Here is a 23,003-nt window from a genome sequence, read left to right on the forward strand (position 1 = left end):
TCTAGCCCGCTGATCTGTTGGCATCCCAGCGAGGTTCAAGGTACATGAAGGATAATAGTCTCTAGGGATCAAGCAGCCAGATGTGACTAGGAAAGTGAAAGAAAGTTAAATCAAAAGCACCACTGTCATCTTTGTCTCACCATATAAATAAAACAGCCTTGGGGAGAATGGAAGTCCATTGTCTTAAATGTGGGCTTCTTAAACATAGCACAGACAGAGCATGGAAATGTTATAGAAACTTATTCTTTCATTAACAAACATTAGAAAACATGCATAGAATTCTTATATGAGAGGTACAGGACTAAGCTCATGCATAGATTAATCAAGTTAACACAATACACATAAAATAAGTTGTCATATTATTTTTTATTTGCAGATGAAAATACTGAGGGGAAAAGAGAAAAAGATTCTTTAGCTATTCTATAATCTTTTAAAGTTTGTATATTTAGGATAGACTTTTCAATTTTTTAACATCTTGTTAAGCAGAAGTCCTTTAGACCCATAAAAATAAAATAAACCGTGCGAATCTAATTAGAATATGCCCACGTTTGATGGGGAGAAGACAAGTCAGCTGTTAGGAGCTGCAGACCCAAGATTGCTCTGCAAAGCCGGTCTGGAGGTTAGCGATATAAATGCTTTCTCTTATGCTGTTCTTATACATTGCAAAGAGGCATTAAGCTAACAAGCATCGAAAATGAGTGCCCTTAGACATGGCGGATCATTCACTGGAACCGTTCTTCCCCTCAGGGAAAATGAAAATCTGGAGAGAGAGAACTGGCTGACCTCGCCCAATTAACACAGTACCGATGCAGGCAAGAATTACTGGCAGTGACAGGACTGTGCTTCAGGGATGTGTGTTCCTGGGCTGCCGTCCAGGTTATGTCAACAAGGATCATTCTGGGTGCCATTTCAGTAGTTCTATATTGGACACAAGAGAAAGACAGAAGGGGAAAAGATAAGGGAAAACTATGGGCTATTTTTTTTTTTTTTTTAATGTACTTGAGAACTTTGCTTTTCCCTTAGGACATAAGCTCTTTCTGAGCCTGTGGACAGCTGCAGCCTGAAGCTTGCTAAACAGGTCAGAAACATGGGAAAATAGTGCAATAGCAGCTCTGCTTTTCCCATGGAAACTGATACTCCTAAATGTTACACTTCAGTTTGAAGTTTAACTAATAGAAAGTCTTTAATCTAGAAACTGAATGAGGTAGCAAAAAACTGTAGAAGGTTTTAGCCTGCATTGAAAATACACATCATGGGGCGCCTGGGTGACTCCATCGTTAAGCGTCTGCCTTCGGCTCAGGTCATGGTCCCAGGGTCCTGGGATGGAGCCCCACTTGGGCTCCCTGCTCCCCGGGAAGTCTGCTTCTTCCTCCCCCTCTCCCCTGTTTGTGTTCCCTCTCTTGCTGTGTCTCTGTCAAATAAATACATAAAATCTTTAAAAAAGAAAATACACATCATTATATTTTGTATCTTCCCTTGTGTTTAGTAAAGAGAATGAAAATTTCCAAAAACCTATTGTTAAAGATGTAGCACCCTGCCTTCTGTTTTGGGATAATGTTTGTATCATGCAAGTGGGTTCTAAAGTTTTTAAAATAAATATTGTCTCTTTTTTCTAAGAATGAGATCCAACAAAAGAAATAAAGAACTCAGATTTTGAATGGTTTTATGGAGAAGGCAGTGTGATTTGTGCTAATACACAGTTCTGTGCTAATACTTAAGAGTTGCCCTATCTGCAGTCACATAGGCCAAGTGGCACCCTGTATCAGGGCAGCGTTCATAGTTGTAATTATTCCCTGAGATTCTGGTTGTAAGTATACTCGTGTCCCTTTCTCTCCGTCTTGTACAGAAAAAAATCTACTTAATTGTATCGATCCTTACTTTTAATTCTATAAAATTGAAATGACCACTAATATTATTACAAATAATAGAGAATGTTTAGCAAAATACCTGGCACATAGTGAGTGTTTACTATATTTACAGGTACTAAAACACTACGTGACATGTAAAAGAAAATTTCATTCTTTGGAACAATCAGATTTTGTATCTTCTTTGGGAATAAAGGCATATGATGGGAAGTGAAAAAAGGTAGTAGTAGCCCTGAATTATTTTAAGTCAAGTCAGATGAAAGAAAATGGTTATTAATTCAATGCCAATTGAGTTGGGATACTTTGAAATTTATATACTCATATATAGATTGGTCCTGTCTCAAAAATTTTCTTTAGCTAAAAATATTCTAAATTAATAACATAATTTCACATAATTTCATTTAGTTAATGTTTTTTAGGCATCAAGTATCAGGTCATGTACCTCACTTAAGTCACTTCTATTTAATCTTTATATAATATGAAGGAAAACATATCTCTATTTTCAAACAGGGCAACAAAGACTGAGGTACCTTGTTTAAAGTTACACAGAGAGTAAGTGGTGAAGGCAAGGTTTAAAAAATTAAAAACTAGAATTCCAACTGAAAAAAATTATTTGCCTTGTATCTGAATTAATATATACATGATTTGATTCATTCTAGATTATGAGTTCTTAGGGTTTATTACTTTTGGTAAACACTAACGTTTGTGTAGCTGTTCCCAGAGTAGACAATCTCTTATGAACTGATTTATCAACCATGCAGTGTTTCTACAATAACTTCTATGGTCTCAAAATCTGTAAAAAATATAGAATCTTGTAAGTCATGCTAATAAAATGACTTAAAACAATGATTTAATAATCTAGAAATGTCTCTAATTTAAGAAACCAATTTCTTCATAATATAAGAAACCAATTTGTTTATCCTCTATTTAGCTCAGATCTCATGTACTTTAACATTTATTAAAATTGTTTCCTCCTCCTGTGTCTACAATAAATTTGCATTTCGTTCTCATTATTTTGAATTAACTTATATGGACTTAATTTTTAATACAATTAAATAAACTTAGGAAATACATATTTCATTATTTAAAAATCGGGGGGACTTTAAATGATTGAGTGAAAGAAGTAAATTAAATGGATTGTTTTAGATTTCACACATAACTTACAGGTCTGTATGTTTCCAAGGTAAAATAATTATGCAAAATCAAACAACTGTAAAACTTATGTAACTGAAATTTCTTCTACACCCTTATACACTTTTATATGAAGAGAAAAATGACAATCTGATGGTGTCCATGTTGTGCCTTTGTGTTGATATATATTCAACCCAGTATTTGACATATTTTTTATTTTGACGGTTGATTTGGAAAATGGCCTGAAACATTATCAAAATATTCAGATGTATTTGATTCATTAAATCAAAAGTAAATAATGTTGCTTATAGTTCTGTGCTATGAATATGAATGGGCCCTAATTCTAATTCAATCCAGCAAAACTTACTGAATACCTAGTCTACATATGTATGTTGTAGAACTAAAATCATGAAGGGGGTATAGTACTCTGTCTTTAAAAATAAAATAAAAACTGAAATTAAAGCAGCTAGTTTTCACCTATCTATAATCTATTTATCTATCACCTATCTATTATCTATCATCTATCTATATCTATCATCTATCTATCTACTATCTATCTACTATCTATCTATCTATCTAATTATTTATGAAATGAAATAGAAAGAAATACAGTAAGTACCAAATAACTCAAAGTTGGTTAACCAGGATATATCACTTCTAAATTAATCTAGATCAGTTCTCAAACAGGAAGGATTTTCACTCCCAGAGGGTTTTTTATTATATCTAAAGATATTTTTGATTGTTATAACTGGTATAGGGGCAGGAAAGGGTTACAAAATGCTATTGGCATGTAGTAGGTAGAGGGTAGAGGCCAGGGATGCTGGTAAACATCCTACAATGTACAATACTGTCTTCCACAATTATCTGGCCATAAATGTCAGTAGTGTTGAAATTCAGAAACCTTGATCTAGATCATAGGAAGCTTACTGCATTAAAATAATATTCTATATAAGCAGTAAGTTTATACAATTTGTACAGTTTAGTTTTTAGATCCTCAAATTATTAGTATTACTGGAGAGTACTCTCAGAAATAAAGACACTGAATAAATTAATAAACTACTATTTGATAAAAGAAAAATTGGAAAGGAAAGTTATAGGAGATGAACAAAGAAGAGTATGGTATTTCAAAGTTATTAAAATTGGAATGGCCTCATATAGGCCAGCACCCTAGTGTTCTCATAAAGATACTGCTACACTACCTAATCATAAGGTATTTATTTAGGCATAGTATCACAACAATGCCAGCACTATTAAGATCTCCTTGGTCACCTTCCACATACACATTTTCATTTTTTCTCCTGATGCAATCACTGGTGGAAATATTGGTGTAGGAGAGTGCTTGCCCATGCATAAAGCACAGCTATCATGCTGTGTTTTAAAATTGTGTTAATCTTATCTGAGGACTTCATTAGAGAGGTAATAAAATCAATGTATTGTTGCCATTCTATAGTAAAGATCCACCACTGGAAAGTATGTGCTCTTTTCCCCAGGTAGATTAAGCATTCATTTTGACAGCATTTCTTTGTAATTAAAATGAAAGGTCAGGCTAAGTTAAAAGTAATAAGGCAAAAACTGTATAAAGAGGCAAAATCCCAAAATGGTGGTCTGACAGCAAAAGAACTAAAAAAAAAAAAAAAAAAAAAAGGATGACATGGTTTTCATTAGCAAGCGTTCACCACAAACTTTGAATCAATAGTCTCCAGTAAAATAAACAAAAGAAATAGAACTGTGCTTATAGCTTCTCCTAATTCATCATTTAAATTGTTTCTTTCATTTCCTTTCACACTTCCAACATTTGTGAAAACAACTAATATTTATATTGTTACTTCTATAAATTCTATTTACTTTATACCAAACGAATTGGCCCTATAGAATCCAGCCAACTGACCAGAATATTGATTTTTGCTCGTTTCGTGTTCTTATCACATTATCTATCTTCTATCATCTATCTATCTATCATCTATCTATCTATAATAAAATGCATATATTCCCAAGCCTTCTGAAAAAACTTCCTCATAAATCACTTGAATTATTTTATTTATTACTTCAGAAAGGTCAAAATTATACCCAATATCTTAATTTCCAAAAGATTTATGTTATGACACATAGTAGGAAACATTTTCACTATTGCATTCATTCTCTATTCACTCAACAATTAGTTAATTGTGTGCCAGTCACTTTTCACAATACTGAAGGATATGGTGGTGAACAAAGTAGGTAAGGTTCCTGCCTTAAGAAAACTCACACTGTAGTGCAGAGACAACCAATAAGATACAGAGATGGAGATGGAAAGACAGAGAGAGACACACACCCACACACACAAAGAAAGAGATAAATTATTTGATAGAGCTTGTTTAGGTAAGCTAGTCAGGGATAACTGCCCAAAGGGAGTCATTTAGGCAGAGAAGTGAAAGAAGTAGTGAGCACACAAGTATCTGGGAGAAGAATGTTTCAAACTAAAGTAAAAAATAATGCTCATGTCTTAAGTTGAAAATTGACATGAAGGCCAGTGTGGCTAAGATGGATTGAAGAAAGGAAAAATGGTGCTAAGGTTAAAGAGATAGCAGGGGCAAACTCATGTAGGGCCTTATAGAATTTATAAAACTCTATTCCCAAAGGTTAAAGAAATAATATAAGAAAACATCTGATATCACTAATGATGAACTAACAAAACACCGCATTCATCATCAGAAAGAGATTTCTAAACTGATTGCTGGGCACTGTAGTGAGTTGGAAACTATTTTAGATGACTAGACCAATGATATGTGATAACACTTTGGGGCAATTCAAGATATCCCCAACAAGGGGCGCCTGGGTGGCTCAGTCGGTTAAGCGTCTGCCTTCGGCTCAGGTCATGATCCCAGGGTCCTGGGATCGAGCCCCGCATCAGGCTCCCTGCTCGGCGGGAAGCCCACTTCTCCCTCTCCCACTCCCCCTTGCTTGTGTTCCCTCTCTCGCTGTGTCTCTCTCTGTCAAATAAATAAATAAAATCATTAAAAAAAAAAAAAGATATCCCCAACAATATTTAATAGAAATATGACATATGTCTTAAAGTTTCTAAATATAAATTAATTTAAATAATTTAACTTCTTAAATAGATACCATTATTTGCACAGTAAGCATATGACACAGCCCCACTCTAGATGAATATATAATCTGGCAGGGAAGATGATATATACACATAGAACAGAAAACAATGAGAGAAATAGTACTGGTACAAGAGGAATGTGTTTTGTGGATGATAATTAAAGAGTAGGGAGACCATATAATTTATTTAATAATCAAATTGGAACATATCTGCAAGTGAAAGGGGGAACACTTAATAATCTTGTTGGGGAAAATGATGCAAATTTCACTGTTCGAAGTAAATTAGGACACATAATGATATGTCTATAGAATTTCAGAAAAGGAGAGTTAATTGTAAATTAAAATGACTCCTGAAGTCTTCTTCAAGAAAATGACACCGGCACTTGGCTGTGTCTAGGATATAACTGGGCAGAAGGAAGTTGAGAATAAATTCTAGTCCAGGAAAATAACATGAGACATATCGATTTAAGAATCACCCTAAGATGAAGCTTTGATTATTGTGAAGAGTTGGAGATAATATTGGATGGTTAAGAAACAGATGGGTTGAGGTATAAGAGTGGAACAGACTAATAGATTTGAAATCTCATGAAAAAGTCTCATACGAGAGAGAAACTTAAAATCTATTAGTAGGCATATGACATAAATAGAGTAAAACTACTCTTAAACTCCAGTTTGATGTGAGATGGGAATATTACAGAACAACATAGAGTATAAAATGCACAGATATTTTAATTCTACATAATCTATATGTTGCATGATAAATTGGAACAAGAATAGTATATGGGTATATCACTGGCATGCAAAGTCAAACCCCATTTTTGCATAAATATATTTTTAAGTAAGATTAATGTTTTATAAGATTTTTAGAGTGACTGCTAGATTGATTCTGCAAAGAGGGTGAACATAAAGTTATACACACACAAATATATATATATATATAATATATATATATACATACTAGCATTTTATGTAAAAATAACCACTTATGAACACTTCCTATATTCCTAAAATTATGTTAGCACTTTTTATGAAATTTCTCCCCAAATTTTCTAAGCTAGGTATTATAATTATTTTATAGCAAATGAACAGAACTGAAGAAGTCAGGTAATTAGTGAAGACCACACAGCTGCTTAGGTGGTGGTGAAAACATTCAAACACATTTTTGCATTGGTATGAAGTCCATGACTTTTCTGTGGTGCCACATTACCTTTCATGTGCTCACTGAATTGAGTCTCATGTGGCTTAGTTCTTGCACAGAGGTCCTAGTTGAAATAGGAAGCTGGATACTTACTAACACGTCTCATTTCATTCTACTATGATCAGTGTTAGTACCACTGACATTTTAAGCTTTTCCTTCCACTAAAAATAAGGAATGAGTACTAGAATTAAAAAAAAAAATTATGTTCCTTCTCTGCCCATTTTCTACTATGATGTATCCTGGTATTTCTTTTTTTAAGTTTTTTATTTAAATTCCAGTTAACATACAGTGTAATATTAGTTTCAGGTGTACAATATAGCAATTCAACACTTCCATACAACACCCAGTGCTCATCAGAGCAAGTGCACTCCTTAATTCCCATCACCTATTTTACCCATCCCCCCATAACCATCACTTTGTTCTCTGTAGTTTAAAGTCTGTTTCTTGATTTGTTTCTGTTTTCCCCTTGCTCATTTGTTTTGTTTCTTAAATTCCACATATGAATGAAATCAGATGATATTTGTTTTTCTCTGACTGACTTATTTCACTTAGCATTATACCCTCTAGCTCCATCCATGTTACTGCAAATGACAAGATTTCATTCTTTTTAATGGCTGAGTTATATTCCATTGTGTGTGTGCGTGTGTGTGTGTGTGTGTGTGTGTGTGTATACATATATATATACATCACTTTTACTTTATCCATTCATCAGTCAATGGATGCCACATGGGCTGTTTCCATAATCTGGCTATTGTAGGTAATTCTGCTATAAACATTGCAGTTCATGTATTCCTTTGAATTAGTGGTTTCCTGTTCTTTGGGCAAATACATAGTAGTGCAATTGTTGGATCATAGGGTAGTTCTACTTTTATTTATTTTATTTTATTTTTTTAAAGATTTTATTTATTTGACAGAGAGAGACACAGCGAGAGAGAGAACACAAACAGGGGGAGTGGGAGAGGGAGAAGCAGGCTTCCTGCTGAGCAGAGAGCCTGATGTGGGGCTGGATCCCAGGACCCTGGGACCGTGACCCTAGACAAAGGCAGACGCTTAATGACTGAGCCACGCAGGCGCCCCGGTAGTTCTATTTTTAACTTCTTGAGAAACCTCAACATTGTTTTTCACACTGGCTGCACCAGTTTGCATTCCCACCAAGAGTGCAAGACAGTTCCCCTTTCTCCACATCCGCACCAGCACCTGTTGTTTCTTGTGTTTTTGATTCTAGCCATTCTGACAGGTGTGAGGTGATATCTCATCGTAGTTTTTCTTTGCTTTTCCCTGATGATGAGTGATGTTGACCATCTTTTCCTGTGTCTTTTAGCCAGCTGTATGTCCTTGGAAAAACGTCTATTCATGTCTTCTGCCCATTTTTTAGTTGGATTATTTGGGGTTTTTTTGGGTGTTGAATTTTTTAAGTTCTTTATATATTTTGGGTACTAACCTTTTATCAGATATGTCATTTGCAAATATCTTCTCCCATTCCACAGCATGTCTTTTAGGTTTGTTGATTGTTTCCTTCACTGTGCAGAAGCTTTTTATCTTTTTTTTTTTTTTTTTAAAGATTTTATTTATTTATTTGAGAGAGAGAGAACGAGAGACAGAGAGCAGGAGAGGGAGGAGGGTCAGAGGGAGAAGCAGACTCCCCGCCGAGCAGGGAGCCCGATGTGGGACTCGATCCCGGGACTCCAGGACCATGACCCGAGCCGAAGGCAGTCGCCTAACCAACTGAGCCACCCAGGCGCCCAGAAGCTTTTTATCTTGATGAAATTCTTGCTGTTGTTTCCCTTGCCTCTGGAGAGCTATCTAGAAAAATGTTGCTATAGCCAATGCCAGAGAAATTACTGCCTGTGGTCTTCTCTAGAATTTTAATGATTTCCTGTATCACATTTAGGTCTTTAATTCATTTAGAATTTATTTTTGTGTATGGTGTAAGAAAGTGGTCCAGCTTCATCCTTCTGCATGTTTCTTTCCAGTTTTCCCAGCACCATTTGTTGAAGAGACTGTCTTTTTCCCATTGCATATTCTTTCCTGCTTTGTCAAAAATTAATTTACCATAGAGTTGTTGGTCCATTTCTCTGTTTTCTATTCTGTTCTATTGATCTATGTGTCTATTTTTGTGCCAGTGCCATAATGTTTTGATCACCACAGCTTTGTAATATATCTTGAAGTCTGGAATTGTGATGCCTCCAGCTTCGCTTTTCTTTGTCAAAATTGCTTTGGCTATTCAGGATCTTTTGTGGTTCCATACAAATTTTAGAATTGTTCTACCTGTGTGAAAAATGCTGTTGGTATTTTGATAGGGATTGCTTTAAATGTGTAGACTTCTTTGGATGCATACACATTTTAACAATATTTGTTCTTCCAATCATGACCTTCCATTTCTTTGTGTCCTCTTCAATTTTTTTAAATCAGTGTTTTATAGTTTTCATAGTACAGATCTTTTACCTCTTTGGTTAGGTTTATTCCTAAGTATCTTATGGCTTTTGGTGCAATTGTTCCTGGAAGTGATTCTTTGATTTCTCTTTTTGCTGCTTCATGATTGGTGTACAGAAACGCAACAGATTTCTGTACATTGAGTTTATATCCTGTGACTTTACTGAATTTGTATTAGTTCTAGCAGTTTTTTGGTGGAGTCTTTGGGGTTTTCTACATAAAGTATCATGTCAAATAGTGAACGTCTGACTTCTTCCTTGCTGATTTGTATGCCTTTTATATCTTTTCGTTGTCTGAATGGTGTGGCTAGGACTTCCAGTACTATGCTAAGTAACAGTGGTGAGAGTAGACATTCCTGTCTTGTTCCCGACCACGGCTCTCAGTTTTTCCCCATTGAGCATGATATTAGCTGTGGGTTTTTCATAAATGGCCTTCATTGTGTTGAGAAACGTTCCCTCCAAACCTACTTTGTTGAAGATTTTTATCATGGATGGATGTTGTACTTTATCAAATGCTTTTTCTGCATCTATTGAGAGGATCATATGGTTCTTGTCCTTTCTTGATTAATGTGGTGTATCACATTGCTGGATTTGTGAATATTGAACCACCCTTGCAACCCAGGAATAAGTCCCAGTTGATCATGGTGAATTATTTTTTTAATGTATTGTTGGATTTGGTTTGCTAGTATTTTATTGAAGATATTTCTTGAGTTCCATTTAAGCAATTTGTGTGCAGCCACAAGTTTCTTCAGGTGATCCTTATAAATCAGATTCTTATTTTTACCTTTAACAGTAACTTCCTAAATCAGCAGTTTCCACCAAACAATTGGTTTGTATTCTTGGAATTTGCAGTAATCCCTATAGACATATAGTTTTCTATTTCTAAAACTGTATTTTTTAACTGTCTTGGGTTGCAAGGAAATTACAGGGTTTTTTTTCATCTTTAAGTCATTTTACTGTTTATACCATAGTCACATTAAAATTGGCAGAACTCCCATGATAGACAAAACAAAGACCTCTCATGCAAGAAAAAATAGTGAAGGCTTCATAAAGTTTAAGAGAAGTACCACAGCAACACAAGGATGGTGCAGCGATCTTAGATGACAGTGCCAAGGTGTTTGAGCAGGTAGGAACAAAGGGTGCTACAGGGACAGTTGGCCTGAGGCCACTGCTGTTTCTTAAGAAGAATTTCTTAATATGCTTGGTAAGCAGATCACTTGTAACATGAAAATGGAGTAGGGTATCACTTCTGCAGAATAAATTCTGCAAGTTCCTGGGAAGTGTCTACAAATCTCATGTTGATAAATGGTTGCTGAATTATGATTTTGCAAAGGTATTCCCATGACCAACACCCAGGGAAATTTTACCATCAATGAAATTCTTAGGCCAAAAAATAAATAGCTACACGTACCAAACCTACACATTGTGAATAAAATGGTGCCATGTTAGGGCTTGTGAAAAAACCAGAACAGGAAAAATTATTCAAACAGAAGATCCTCATCCTTCTCTTCAGACAAAAGATTAACAGGATCCATCACCTCTCCAGCTGCCCTCCATTGCTCCGAGTCTTTCTCCAAATTTTCCTCGAGAATCTTTTCCTTCTGTATTTTTTTTTTTTAAGATTTTATTTATTTATTTGAGAGAGAGAATGAGAGAGAGAGCATGAGAGGGGTGAGGGTCAGAGGGAGAAGCAGACTCCCTGCTGAGCAGGGAGCCCGATGTGGGACTCGATCCCGGGACTCCAGGATCATGACCTGAGCCGAAGGCAGTCGCTTAACCAACTGAGCCACCCAGGCGCCCTGTATTTTTTTTTTTTTTTTTAACCTATAGAACTCTTCTCACTCTCTCTCATCCACCTCTCTGATGATATAAGCAAGACTATGTTCAATCCTGGGAATGATGGCATATTCAATGTCATTTACACACTTGTTGGTTATCTTAATAGCTTCATCCAAAGTAACAAAGGAAGTCTGAAGGGAAGCTAGTTCCACCAGTAATTCCACTGCTTTGACATAATTCCTCTTTAATTCAGCCAATTGTTTCCCACCTCTGGCTAAACCAGTCAGTTTATAACTGTCAGTTCCTTCATGGTAATATTCAAACACTGGCAAAGTAACACCTGCTACATTATCTTTCTTAGCTAGAATCTTCACTAGGGCTTTATTTACATTTTGGATAACTGTGGTGTTGAAGTCCCCTGCTGTGACCTTGGCCTCAGCAAGAGAAAAGGCAGCTTCTCTCATCACTTCACCCATCAACATTTTAGTCCCTATTATCTTCTTTAGGATCTGTTGAAATCAAAGAGCTAAGGCACCAGATTTTTTTTCTTCAGGAGGTTTCGACCTGTCTGTGCTCCTTTTAACTGAGACTTCATGATGGTCTGTGCCATGCATCAGGGAAAGATTTTAATTTGGTCTTTACCCTACATTCTGATGGTGATAGTTTGGCTCGGTTCCCCGACCAGGCAACTGTGGCTGCCAACAATCTCCAGCCACAGGATCTTCCTCTATGGGGTCAGCTGGTTGTCAAAATTATAGTATTTTTATTTCAGCTATTATAGCTCCTACTAGTCTTATGATTTTGGAAAATATCACTAAGTCTATCACTAGAATTATTAATTAATCACCAAACTAGAAACAGGTTTAGAAGGAAAAAAACAATAATAAAGCCCACACTTGTGGAAAATATCTAAGTAATCCATACTAAACAAATAAGTCTGAACAAGTTGGGTTTTTAAGAAGTAAATCCCTTCTGTGTCCAGGAATTAAGATTATTAAACTTTAAGGCAATAGGGCACTAACCAAAGAAAAGCCAGTTTAGAAAACTGAAAACTTCTGGGCAAATAAGTAGAACAGATAAGGGGAAATATGGAAAAGTAATTAAGTCAGGGATAACCAATATATTTTTCCCATTCTAATCTTTTATGTCCAAAGTATATACATGCATGAATATCTAATATTTGTATCTAACATGAATATTAGGCTCACAATAATGATCACAATTAATTATTTTAATGATGTTAATTTTTAAAAGGCATATTCCTATTTTAAAATGTGTTCTTTAATTGTTCAAAAACCCCTATTATTCAAACTGGACTTTATCATAACATCTAGTTCATAAATAGATTTTGATGATAATTTGAAGAGATTGACTACTTGGAAGCTAAGATAATTATAAATGTAAATATATGTAAATATAATTATGAAACTCAGAAACCACCTGACTTTTGCAGAAATCCCTATAGAGTTAGAAAGAGCATACATTTCAAATAGTTCTTGTACCATTTATATTATTAGTATAAATCATACCAACATTTCTATTTTTTCAAACAATCAACTAAAAAATGTCTAGCGAAAAGTTTCCTGCTACATGAATTCATACAAATAGAAGTTTGAAGATTTATTACAGTAATTATATCTCAACAGAGATAAATATGTATTTTATGATTAGGATTTTTTTTCTGAAAGAGGTGAGCCATAGGGACAAACCTCCAGAGCAGAAAATAAACCATTTCAGTGCCTTTTGATAAATAGACAATATCCACTATTTCTATACAGTGCACGAGAATGTGACAAATAAATTACCTTCATTGAAGATTTGCATGAAGAATTAATGAGCATTAGTTAAGCCGTAAAAGCACAAAGAGTGTTTATGAAAAATTACATTGAGCGTAAGAAGTTGAGTGGGAGAGAATCTTATTATAATAGTTTATCTGACCTGAAGATTCTCTACTGCACTTATGTGATAAATGTAACTTAAAAACAACCAAAATTCCACATTTAACATGCAAAATTTAGGGAAATCACAACTCTAGAGGGTTTGTCCTCTGTGATTTACCTACTAGAAGGGGGATAAATCATAAAACTCATATTTGTTTCTGTTAATATTTATCCTGCAATAAGTCTTCAAATTTGCACCATAAAACTTGCATAGCATTAAATTAAAAGAGGTAAAGATATCTTAAAAATTCACCATCAATAAAAAATATTGAGTGTTTTGAATACTTACCTTATTAGTTTCCTTTTTCTTTCAATACACAGAACTAAATTAAAATTTAATTATTTTAATTGTATACAAATGACAAATACCTTTTGGATAGAATATTTTACTGAATAACACAGAAAAATTAGAAAACTTTTTTTTTTTTTTTAATCAAGGTTTCCATTTTTCTCCCTTTGGAATATTACCCAAGATTAATGCTTTCTACTCATCAAGCACTGCCATCTTGTGGACTCTTTTTAATTCTAGAAAATACTGGTTAATATAAAAATTATAATGTATGGAACTTTTGGGCAGTTAAATATTTGGAAAATTCTGTTAAGTCCTAACGTTAGAGGAGATAAGGAGTAAGTATCCATGTTTGTAATCATGCATAATATTTCTGTTACTCCCATGGACATCTGCATTTTAGGCACACTCTGCTGCTATTTTATAGCAGGTTTCTGTGCCAGCAAGACACATCCTTACCATTTTACATAGTTAAGACTCATGTGGCTTTTTGACAGTTTAATTAGGTTGTGACTCAATAGTTAATAAGAATATCCAGAAACCTGCTTTTGTCTGGTGAATGGAATTTAGACACTGCTCTGATTAGTTACTATGAAGCATCAAGGTTTTAATTGGCAAAATTAGACCCCATATCATGTATAACTCAACCTAATAAGTACTTGAAACCCTTATTACTTAGGTTTTTTTTTTTCAAGTAAAAAGTTATGCTCAATAAGAATTCTTGGTCGTTTTGATTTCTGTATCTTAGTTTCCTCATCATAAAATTGAGATACCTATTCTTGTAAGGATTACATAAATTAATATACATAAAGCACACTGTCTGGTACATACTAAGTGCTATACAAGTTTACTGGATGCTATTGGTGCCACACCCAGATCTCCTTTACCTGGTTAATGTGCCTATCCAGCAGCTGCCCCTTCCCCAGAGAATTTCCCTTTGTCTAAGGAATTGTGCTCCCCGCCCTCATGACACTTCACCTACCACAGCTAGCAGCCAATATCCAACTGATGCAGGGGAACAGGATACAAAAGGCTGAATCTCTTTACCTTCCACTGCCAAACTCACCAATTCTGCAGTTAAATTTGTGTTCCGGAGTCACAAGTGGGATTAGTCCTAAACTAATCTCTGGCAGGAACCACATCCTTGCTTAGCTGATTTTTTTTCCCCCTTACTGTTTCCTGCCTTTCTTAATTCCTTCTCCTGGGAACACCTCATCAATAAATCACATTCAAAGAATCTCCTTCTCAGATTCCATTTCTATAAAACTGACCTTCACTATCGTTGTTGTTATTATTATTAAGTGGTCTAATGTTTTGATTTAATGAGAATAAATTTAAATTACCTTGGTTATGCCTGGTATAACCATATGGATGGCTCACACAGTCTTCCAGCAATTCTCCATGCATGTCTTTTCTTTAAGGTAAACTCTTCATACTTTTGATAAGCACATCAAGGTGATCTTCCCTAGAAAAATTCTAGAGTACATATATTCTGTTGTTAAGAGCTGGGATCTCTGGGCTTTGACAATGAATTGTGGGAAGTCTAGAGTGAATGCTTTTTAATGCAAAGTTCTAAGCCTAAATTGAACTTGTGCCACTGACTAGCACACTGGTGAGTAAATGCTGGTCCCTGACCTGATGGAGTTTAAAACTCAATAAAAATAATTTAAAAACCCCTTAGCAAAGCAAGAAATGTAGGTTGCCTTTTGAAAAGAGTTAGCAATGACTTTTATATCTAGACTCAGGGCTCTTGGGATTTAAAAACAAAAAGTCCTCTGCTGTGTGAAGCAGTCCACAGAGAAAGTAAAAATAGCTTGCTGTCACCCAGGTGGTATAATCACTTGAACTCTATGACTTGGAATTCACTTACTCAGATTCATTCGAGTTGCGGATCATGAGAGAATGCCAGTTTACTACTGTTTCTATTACAAATATTCTTTTCTTTATCTTTTATTTTGCTAAAGGTGTTTTGAGTTATATGCATATAAAATTTTATTTTGTCTTGGTGACATAATTTTGAAGCAGAACTCTGCTGCTTCTGACTCTAAATAATAAACAAATGGAAATACATGTTTCAAAACTTTTTTTGAAAAAAGGGGAGTTAATACTGTGTTTTGTTCAACTAAGATAACTGAAATTTAAAGTAATCATACAGCCTACCTTTGTATTAAAGCAATTTCATTTTTTAAACATGACAAATGTCCTCTCATATTCTTGACAACATCTTTAAAAATACCTTGATTCCCTAGGCACTAACCAAGTGTCAGGTAGACAGCTTTATTCTATTGTTATTCTCAGAATCTTTGCCTTTAGCTATGTTTTATAGGTGCAATTCTTGACACTTGTAGAAATTAAATCCAAATGTACAAGGTTCAAGGTGAATCTGCACTGTATCATATCCTGCATTATACTAGGTCATTTATCCTGACCTAACAGCTATTCTTACTGCGTAGTTATATTGAACACTCTCATTTAAGTGGGTTACATAATGCTCAGCACAATATATAATATAAACCTTACTATCCCATTTTATGGATACTGAAACTGAGGTTCAGAAAGATTAGAATATAATAATAAAAAAGAATATAATAATTTAAGCAATATGATATAATGATAAAATATAGGCTTAGAGTGACTGAAACAACTTTGAATTTTTCCTCACATGTAATTAGCCGTAATTTTCTACTGTTTCCTTACCTGCTTGAGCCCCAGAATTGTGATAATGAAGATGATTATAACAATAATAATAACTGACTACATCTAGTTCTGTAGTACTATCCTTACTCAAAATATCTCATTTAACCTATAATTTTGTCCATTTTATAGACGAGAAGACTAAGATTTTAATAAAGTTAAATAGCTCGCCCAAAGATGCATAGTCAGTAGATCACACAGGCATCTCTGAAATTCTGATCTTTGTGATTGCAAAGTCCATGGTCTTATTCACATGATTCTGCCTTCTAACAGTGAGTGGGGTGATGGGATTGGAAAACAGAGTGAAGTGTGTGATTCATAGTAAAGTCTCAAGTTAGTTCCTTTCCCAGTCCCTGGCAATATCCTAAGTAGTGTTTTGCATATAATAATTTATCGCTACTTAATTGTTGACACTTCCAGTTATCTTGATCTCAGTCCTCATCCTAAATCTAGCAGCCAATAAAATTTTTATATATGATCCATTTATAACTTGAGCTGCTGAGTCAGCTTCCTCAACAAAATGTCAGTGAACATGTCCAAGCACAGGAGAAATGACTGACCATCATGGAGGCTTTAACCTGAGAGAGAAGTTGGGCCATGTCAAAATTTAATGCCCCTTCAACTTTTGTCTAATTTACCTGGTGGAATAAATCACAAAAACACTTCATAGTAACTTTGTAAACATGACCCTTTGTCTTCTGTTCACAGGCAATACATTCTAGACTGTTAAAACAGCCTACATTATTTCTCAGTGTCTGTATTTAGCCCTACTTCAAATGCCATCTTTGACTCCTAGTCTCAAGGCCAAATAAGTCTATACAAAAAGTCTTAGAAAGTTTCCAATGAAGTTTAATATGTGAAAAAAAAAAAAAATCCACTCTTGTTCTTAAAACTTAGAGACTTATAAAAATACATATATAGATATTTTTATCCTGACCATTTATTCATCAAATATTTATCGAGCAACTACATGCCAGCCACCTTCTGCAGGGTTCTAACAATATAATGGTGAAAAAAGTAGATTTAGTCTCTGCCCTGCCAAGGGCAATTCATGTGGCTAATAGTAACACTTTCTATCATAATGAGGGTATAAATCAGCAATGTAAAAAAGATATTTCCTACTAATTCCAGGTTGTATCCCTTTATGCTTTGTAGTAATGGATAATAGGACAATTCTCTACTTCATGATATCAATGATTCCAAAACCCCAAAGGCTGCAAGCTTCTTATAAACAAAATAATTGAGGTGCCAATTTTTAAAGTCATGTTGTTTATGCTAGTAACTTACAAAGTTCCCCTATTCAAGTATCTTCACATCAATTAATTCATCAAGAAAAAAAAGGACGGAGAAGAGTCATAGTGGATGATGGAATTGTGAAAACAAATGTAATTACAAGGCAATTAGTAAATACTGAAATGCATATGACACATATTCTACCAAGCATCATTCAGTAAAAATTAATGCAGAAATATATCAAACTATAAGTACAAAATTTAAAAAGCAAATGAAAAATTATATTCTTACAATAAAGAATAAATTATAATTGTAGTTCTTTGACAGATATAACATTAAACCTCACATTACAGGGGTAACTACAAAAGGATAAGATCAGGGATTTTGGTAAATAGAGCTCATTATTTGGAAAATTTTACCACAAACTGTAAGACTGAACATATCATAAAAATACAGAAGCTTCTGATTTTTAGGTTTTCCTTTTTATAGCTGACAAAGATAAAGAAAATAGGCTCCCTAGGAGAGTTGCTTTATTTAATTGGATCACTGAACAAACTCAGATGCCATATCCATTGTGTTCTCTCCAAGTCTTTTGACCTGGAGCTTCTGATGTGTACATACATTATTAGGGAGAAGAATGGTTATTTTATAACTTGTAGTTATATTAAAGAATATTGAAATGAATCATATGTGATTACTCATTGAATTGTTTTCAAGGACTTCAGAGTCCAGTATGCAATTTCATTCCCCTTTCTCACACTTTTTTCATTAATGGCACTACAGTTACAAAAAATGAGCATTGTTGCCCATATGCATACTCCTGTTTTCATACTCTGTAGATATGGAAATATATCATTTAAGTAATCATCTTATTTGTCAGGGGAGTAAAGACAGGATAGTCTGTTTTGTGACACCTAATCAGTTACAGCAATTGTGTTGAAAGTCTGCAAGGCATAAAGCCATGAAACTTGGACCTTCGATTAGGACAATAGACAAATAAAGCCCGGCTAGAAACTTTCTTACTACCAAAATTTTAAGAATGATGAGTAAAATAAAGAAAATTTCAATATATAGCTAAACTCACAAGAAAGAAATGGAAATCCCCAGGTGTAAAAAACAAATAACTAAAATAGAGGGCTGAAATCCTAACTAAAATAGAGGAATAGTGTTAATCCTGAGGAAATCTTGGAAGCAAGGTGGATTATTTGTGTTATGGAAATTGACCCTTAAGTCTAGGAGCTTGAGGATAAATGTTCATACTGGGATAAAACACAAATCTTTGGGTCTGCCTGAGAGGGGAAGTTAGAATAACGTATGCACCAAATCAGGCCTGTAATTGGCTTTGCCCTCAGTGAACTAGAATGTCTCTCATGGAGAAAGATAAAAAAAAAATCTCCCATGAGAATCCAAATCCTCAAACTGTCATGAGCTTGTTGGCCAAATGTATACTGCTACATAGTATCAAAAATGCACTAGTGAAAATTAACATAAAAGGTAATCCCAAGCTAGGATGCACAGGATATCTCAAAAAGTAGTCATTGTTTGCTAAAATAGGGAGTAATCACTGAAGAATTATATGAAACAAAGTGGTATATGGAACTAAAGACTATGACATCAAAGCCCACTATGTTTTACTAGCTTCCTGAATTTTATAATCTTCAGGGTCTGAGATTTTACTAGAAATATAATTAATGCTTGTTTTTTATGATACTAAAGAAAAGTTTCAGAAGGATATTAAATAAATGCAAAGAGATAATGAAAAATATAAGGTTTTTTCTCCTATAAGAGAAGAAAGTAAGCAGCCTCTTAAAAGTTTTAACCCAGTTCAATATTTCCATTTTGGGCACAGTGAGAAAATTCAATCCAAATTCAGGTTGTCAGCTTTTCTATTGTATACCATTTCTACTTTTTATCCTTCTTAGAATTATGAAATGCTTTGTTATGCAAAATTGAAAACTTATGATAAAATCTAAATAAGCATGTTTAATCCCCAAATACTCATCTACCTGTAAAATTTGAGAACATGCTAATTTTATATACTTTCTTCCTATTGTAAAAATATTTTATAAAACATTGACTCAATAAGCATTATAACAGAAATAGTATTTTTTTTTTAATTTATTTATTTGACAGAGAGAGACACAGCAAGAGAGGGAACACAAGCAGGGGGAGTGGGAGAGGGAGAAGCAGGCTTCCCGCGGAGCAGGAAGCCTGATGCGGGGCTGTATCCCAGGACCCCGGGACCATGACCTGAGCCGAAGGCAGAGGCTTGACGACTGAGCCACTGGGCGCCCCCAGAAATAGTATATCAATGAATGATAGTCTTTAATTGTTCACTGCTTTCTTTTTCCCTAAATTTCAAGTAATATAAGCCAAAAATTGAGATAACCCCAATAAATCCAATTTAAAATAAATTGTAAAAACATCAAAATATAGGTGAGTTATGTGTGAACAACAAATGAAACTCTTATTATAACAATTAGAAGAATTCATATTGTTAAATGTGAAAAGTCCTTGAATTTAGAGTCTAGTTGAGAAGTGTGAGAACAGAATGAAGTATTTCAATTATATTCTGGGTTTTCTGTGAATAAAGCCACATGGATACCATTAATAAATTCTTAGTAAAATATCAAGTGGACTAATGACAACCAAGTGGGTAACTGTAGCTATAAAAAAGAGTTTGCTTTAAAACATTTGTTAAAATATTTGAAAGTTTCGATATTGTTATGTGTACTATAATTATACATTAATGCAATATAACATTTCAGAATTCTCAAGCATCTATTACAACTATATTCTATGCCTTAGAGGTAATAAATATTGGCTAAATCTTGCTTATAATTGCATTCAAACATTATTAAAATTTTCTCTGGAAAACAGACTAATATTTAAACACCGATAATTCCTTCAGTGTTATTTTAGGTCCCCATTGCTGTTTTCCTTATATTTAAGTGAAATACATAGAAAAAACTCCCAACCTAACAATTCTGGGGGGGGGGTGTTAATTTTTATATTTTGTAAGTACTTATTGTGTGTCACGTTTTCGGTTAAATTATCTTATTTGAAAACTTATGAAGCAGGTAATACTCTTCTCATTTTTGAGTGAGAAAACTGAACCTCAGAGACTTAGCTGAATATTTGCTTACTTTAAACCATCTGTAAATAGCTAAGTCAGGACTTGGGTACATTGCTTCTGGAAGTTCTAATGAATTGAACCAAGTGAAGAAGACACATGGGGGAAGGAGAATTTAGGAACAGAAGAAATGTCGTTTTAATGTTTATCAGTTGATTGTATGGAGTATACCTGCCTAAGATAATGTCTATGAAGATGTTTCTGACCCTTCTCAGAAGTTAGTCTATGACACCACCTTTCTTAAACACATATTCATGAAAATTAATGATTTACCTTTACTGTACATATTATGTTGGTTCAGTTAAGATAAAAAAAAATTAAATAGTAAAAAGAAATTAAATAGTAATAGATTAGGAAGGTATTCAAAGTTAATTAATCAGTATATAAAGTTCAAAATTAGTTACACTGACCTTCAATATGGATGGATAAGCTTCAAGTCACTGCTTGAGTATCCAGAAAGGCTGATTAAATGCCAGACTCCCCACTGGAAACTATGTAGGGCCACACCGATGAATTTACTTTTAACTGCTCATGGTAGGTAGGAGAAAAGGGTCCTTAGAATCTGCTCTTTCAATCATAACAGAGGTAACTCTAATACTTACTGAGATTTGAATGCTATAGACTTACACACAATGCCTCTAATTCCTCAATTGCAGTCCGATTTTGGTCCCCACTCATCTATTGAAGTTGCCATTCAGTGATATCCCAAATGCCAATCTTAAGTAACATTTTCCTTTAATTTAGTAGGCCTTTTTCCTTGTTTGACCTTATTTAATCATGTGGAAATGGTTAAGCCATTGGCACCTGTAACACTGTGTTATCTTTATTCCCTTTGAATCTTCCCAGCAGTCTCTTCTCTTTTACTCTGTGAACACTTTCTTACCTTTATTTAGATGTTTGTGCTTCCCAGAGTATCTTCTCACTATATCTACTCCTCTTGATTTATCTCACCTACTTACTTGGATTCGATTATACCAATATACTGACAACTCCCAAATTTAACCTTCACCTCAGATTTCCTTTCCTGGGCTTCAAACACATATTTGCCAACTGCTAGAACTCCTTACCCAGATTTGCTTCACAGACTTCCAACTCAAAATGTCCTGAAAATGAACCAATAATCTTTCTCCTTAAACTAGTTTGACTCGGCGTATTTCCATTAAACCTCTTGTACCATTCTTTTCCCAGTCACTCAAGGAGGACATGAGTATTCCTGGACTAGGACTATTTGTCTCTTTCTTTCCCTTACCTCTGATACATTTCTTGGACCAACAACTTTCTTCTCATTTTTATGATCATGGCTCTGATTCAGATTTCTTCAGCCTTCACCTTTAGTATGCAATATTATCTTATTGTTCTCTCCTGCAGTTAAATCCAACCTTTGCAGACTCACCAGAATAACCTACTAATGTATGTATCTATGTCAACCCTTTCTTGAAAAACATCCAGCGGTACCACATTACCTACAAGATTGAGCACAAGCTCCTTAATATAACATAAACAGACCATGTTAATCTTTGTTTAATAATTTGGATTTACCTCTAATCTCTCCAACCTCTTCTCTTACCACTCCCTTCCTTGAAATTTTAAGTCCAATAACACAAAACTGTTTGTGGTTGTCCATTCATACCATCCAATACTTGTGTGAATGAACTTTATCTTGGCCTCCTTATTCAAATATATCACTGCCTTATCAATTTCTCTAACTGGATACCAGATATTATGTCAAATTTTATTTGCCAAAATTAAACTCCTAGTTTTACTCCACCCACATCTCCAAAGAACTGCTCTTTCTATAGTCTCCCCATTTTAGTAAAACCAAATATATTTTTCTAGTTGCTCAGTGAATCAAGCCCCAAACCTAAATCCTTGACTACTCTTTTTCTCACATTTCATAATGAATCCTCAGCAATTCCTGTCAACTCCACAACCACATTTTTACCAGAACCAATACTAACATTACCACTACCATTCTAATACAAATCATTTCTATCATTCATGGCTATTTTGAAAATAGCCTCTTAGGTTAGTGGGCATTATTCCTCTTGCTTTCCCTCTGATACCTGCTTTGTCCTCACACTGTCTTTTCTCTACCAAGTAGTCAGAGAGAACTTTTAAAACATAAATTCACATGTTCCTCTCACCTCTATCACTCTCTCTCTTAACATGCTTTAATTTTCTTCATAGCACTTATCACCACTTGATATATATTTGTGTATTCC

General features: G+C 34.5%; 1 protein-coding gene and 1 pseudogene across 3 annotated transcripts in view; one reads left to right on the plus strand and one right to left on the minus strand.

Annotated features, from left to right (window-relative positions):
- CNTN5 (contactin 5) overlaps positions 1 to 23,003 on the plus strand; it is a 1,336,681-nt gene that overhangs the window by 915,899 nt on the left and 397,779 nt on the right. The window lies entirely within an intron of this gene.
- LOC118529175 (V-type proton ATPase subunit D-like) lies at positions 11,150 to 12,141 on the minus strand (annotated as a pseudogene).

This window comes from Halichoerus grypus, chromosome 11 (genome assembly GCF_964656455.1).
Source record: "Halichoerus grypus chromosome 11, mHalGry1.hap1.1, whole genome shotgun sequence".
Classification (NCBI taxonomy): Eukaryota; Metazoa; Chordata; class Mammalia; order Carnivora; family Phocidae; genus Halichoerus; species Halichoerus grypus.